This window comes from Heterodontus francisci, chromosome 2, assembly GCF_036365525.1.
Source record: "Heterodontus francisci isolate sHetFra1 chromosome 2, sHetFra1.hap1, whole genome shotgun sequence".
NCBI classification, from domain to species: domain Eukaryota; kingdom Metazoa; phylum Chordata; class Chondrichthyes; order Heterodontiformes; family Heterodontidae; genus Heterodontus; species Heterodontus francisci.
The window spans coordinates 128,543,291-128,547,945 of record NC_090372.1 but is presented as its reverse complement, the minus strand read 5'-3'; positions in this window follow the sequence as shown (position 1 = coordinate 128,547,945).

The window sequence follows — 4,655 nt, the reverse complement described above, 5'->3', positions numbered from 1 at the left end:
AGCTTGGCTAGGGGTGAGGTTTGTTCATTTGGGGGTTTCTAACCCAGAGTTGTTTTTTGTAACTTAACTCCTACCACTGGATCCAAGATAGATATGACATCTTTTTCAGAACTCTAGACATTATAAATTTCCCCATTCACATTGTAGTTATTTTGACATGAGGATGCCAACTGTTTACATCCCTTTATTTTATTAAATTCCTCTCCTTCTCAAAACACTTAAAAGTATCTTAGAGAACACTACTTTGTATCCTTTTATCTTTGAGTTTTGGTCAGTTCCTCATGTATTTTTCTTTTCCAGATTAACTAACCTGGATGAGCTTTCATCACAGGGCCTGATCAGATTAATTAACTTTCCTGTGGATCTCCTTTCATCTTGCTTGAATTCTGCCTTTTACTTGTCTAGCACCCTTAAAATTTTGTCTCTTCATTATGCTTATTGTGGTTACTTTTTCCTAATTATTCTATTGCTCTCAAATCAGTTTTCCCATTTAAATTGTCCAGAGCAAACAATGTTTCTTTCCCTGTTGGACTAAAAACATTCTGATCTAGGAAACAATTGTTTAGACCACATGCTTTACTTTCATTTGTCTGTCTTGGGATGCCTAAAAATCATCCAATATTATTGCTGTGTTGTTCTTGCATATATCTGAAATATCTGCAGATCTCCATTTGTATCTCAACCCCCACTGTTTGGCATCTTGTAATGGACACCTGAAATTGTACAATTTCCCTTTCTTCACTTGGATAAAGTAGATTCTGTCTCAATAAATCCTCTAGGAAATCCTTACAAGCTAGCACTGATAGAATACTTCACTGACACCGCTACTCAACCCCTTTCCTGAAAATACATTTTCCAGTTCCATTCAAACAAACCATGCCTCTGTTATAGCTATTATATCACTCCGGATTCCATTTTTTTTTTGTAACATAGAATCTTATTCTTAGGTTTCCTATTTAATTTTGATATCCTTTCCCCCTTCTGAAACAGTTTCATCTCTCCGAACTTATAGCCATTTCTCCTGATGGATGTTGGAATTTATGACATGGAAAACTGACAAGAAAGATTTTGTAGACAGGAAGTGCATAAGTGTGTTAATATGTTTGAATATATATTTCTTACAGTAATACGCTAACCTATCTTCAGTACCCCAAGCCCCTAACCAACAGAATGTTTCCTAAATTGCCTCAACCAAAAAAGGTGGGTGGGGATTTCTCAGAGCTAAATTTGCTAGCCCCCGAAAACAAAGGGATTGTGATGTGGGATTACCATCTCCAAGAGAGCCCAATCACTTTCTCTTGACCTTCAACAGCATCACCATCAAATTCCACACCAACATCCTAGGGGTCACCATTGACCAGAAACTTAATTGAACCAGTCACAAATACTATGGCTACAAGAGCAGGTCAGAGGTTTGATATTCTGCAGCAAGTGACTCAACACCTTTACAAGGTACCAAGTCAGGAGTGTGATGGAATGCTCTCCACTTGCCTGGATGAGTGCAACACTCAAGAAGCTCAACACTAACCAGCACATAGCTGCCCACATGATTGGTACCACATTCAGCACCTTAAGCCTTCAATCCCTCCATCTAACACACTGCAGCTGCTGTGTGCACAAACTACAAGATGCCTTAGGTGATTTGCTACAGTGTTTCTTTGGCAACAGCTACCAAACCCATGACCTCTACTACACAGAAGGAAAAGGGCAGCAGTCACTGGAAACATCACCTCCGAATTTCCATCCAAGTTACACACCATCCTGACTCAAATATATTACTTTATGGTCATTGGGTCAAAATCCTGGAACTCCCTACATAACAGCACTCTGGGAGTACCTTCACCACATGGACTGCAGCGATTTAAGAACGCAGCTCAGTTTTCTCAAAGGTAATTAGAGATTGCAAAAATGCCAGGGACGCCCACGTTTTGCAAGTGAATTAAAAAGGCATTAAAAGAGGGAAAAAATGTCGCTTCTGATGCAGGCAGCACGCCAACTTCATGCTGACTGCTAATTTACATGATTGCAGCATGGAGTCAGTGCTAACCATGCTGTTGAGAGGTTGCAAGCCTCAGCAGGGATCCAAAAATGGAGGGGCTAGCACCAGTAAAGCTGATCTGCAATATTTAAAGCCAGCCTATGCCTCTTAAAAGGGAGGTGCATTGGAGCAGGTGCTGGAAGTCATTCTAACACTGAATCTAACCTTGGAAAGATACAATGGCACAACATGGGAGAGCCCGGACTCCAAGATTTTCCAACACTGCAATGGAGGTCTTGCTTGGGGAGGTGCAGAGGAGAAATGTGCTCGATTCCCAATACACTTAGAAAATCAGACAAGGTCAACATGGCTTTATGAAAGGGAAATCATGTTTGACAAATCTATTAGACTTGAGGATGTAACCAGTGGTGTACTTGGATTTCCAAAAGGCAAATCGATAATGTGCCACACAAAAAAAGGTTAATATGCAAGATAAGGGCTTATGGAATTGGGGGTAATATATTAGCATAGATAGAGGATTGATTAACAAAGGAAGCAGAGAGTAGGGATAAACTGTGCATTTTCAAAGTTGGCAAGCTGCAAGTAGTGGATCACAAGGATTAGTGCTGGAGCCTCAACTATTTACAATCTATTAATGACTAAGAGACTGAGTGCAATGTATCCAAGTTTGCTGACGATACAAAACAAGGTGGGAATGTAAGCGGTGAGGAGGATACAGCCGTAATCTGCAGGGCTACGGCCCAAATGCTGGAAGGAGAGATTAGAATGGGTGGATGGCTTTTCAGCCGGCACAGACATGGGACAAGTGGCCTCTTTTTGTGCCTTTAAACTTTATATGATTCTACAAAAGAGACTGCAAAGAGATATAGACAGGTTAAATGAGTGGGCATCGAGGTGACAAATGGAGTATAATATGGGGAAGTGGTTATTCATTTTGGTGACAAGAATAAAACAAATTTTTTATATAAAAAGCATGAAACTTAAAAGTAGATGTTCAAAGAGATTTGGGCATACTTATGAAAGGAAAACAGAAGTTAACATGCAGGTAATTAGGAAGGCAAATGGCATGTTGGCTTTTTATTGCCAGTGGATTGGAGCACAATCTTACTACAATTGTAGAGCTTTGATGAGACCACACCTGGCGTACTGTGCAGTTTTGGTCTCCATATCAAAAAGGAAGCATACTTGCACTGGGAGGTGGTACAGCACGTTAAACAGGCAGATGTCCAGTCACCAAAATGGAGGAAGCTGATGACTGTCTCAGATCCAGAACTGTTTCATTGCCAAGTCATAGTGCAGTCCAAGCATCAGTTCCCACTCTTTCCTTCTGGACTAACTATGTCCAGAGCAACTCCCAACTGGGCAAAAACCCAGCCCTTAAATACAAAAACTATAATGATCAACTGCTCTCGATTAACACTGAATAGAGTCCGGTTTAATTAAAGGGACCAGTATTTTCAATATTGTCAGATTGCCTTAACAAAAAAACATGTACAGATAAATATATATATTTCTGTACATAAAATTTAGATTCCCAAACATTACATAGGGAGATATCCTTCTAGATAAGTCAACAACTTTTCAGTAGAGGCATCCCTCTTAGTGAAGCAGTCTGACAGTTGATGACTAGAAATTTGCCCATCTTAGCTTAGAGATTTCTTTCCTTTCCAACATTTGCTTTAAACTGGCTCGGTCTGTCTTCAGCCTTCTCATTTACACTTTGTCAAATGTATATTATCCCAGAGATCGATTAGCTATGTAATATTCAATTGGTATTGTCTTTTCAGTCTCTTTTATAAGATTTCTTTCAAAATCTTGAAATCTTGAAAGAAGTCTTAACGCCATATCAACAGCATCCACAAGTGCAAGAGTTTCAGTGGCTAGTGTGCTCTTCACCACTTATTTTCTTGGCCTCCCATGCCAATGGGCAACTTATCCCATTCTCTCCCACAAGGAATATCACAAGCCCTCCTGCACTGGAAAATCCAACACCAAGGTTTGCATGCGAGGCACCACTAAAAAACAAATTAATTTCAAAGCAAAGAACTTCAGCATACAATTCTATTTTTAATTTTTATTCGCCCTCAGAATGCATCACCACAAGACTACATTCTAGCACATCAAAACTTGCATCTGGTCTCGTCTGTGAGGCTAACCAATTGAGTTGTCCAACAAGACTCCTCAGCTGTTCTATTTCATCCTTGAACACAGCTGTGTCTTTTTGCCCCGATCTGGTGTGACCAATTTGAGATTGGTGTGACATTTTCCAAGAAAGAATGTTAATGTAAACCTACATCCTATCTACCCTGTTTTATCTTTAAACCCACATTTAAAAGCCCCAGAAGCTTGACTGCCAGTTTTAAATTGACAATTTGTTGAACATTCTTTTCAAACTCATTAGTACCACCCCACAAAAAAAGTCATCCACATGCATCATAAAGATACCCGAAAGTTTTCCATTCTCCTGCAATGTTTTATTGGCACGTTCTGCCTGCAGTTGTGAAAACCCTAACTTGTAGCAGAATTGCCCTCACCAAAAAAATACCATACCCAGGAAGCATCATTCAACCCATAATGACATTTATTCAACTTCGAATTTCCCTTCTATGCCTGTTGCTTCCTTTGGAGGCTGGCGAAACACTTCCCTCTGAAGCAG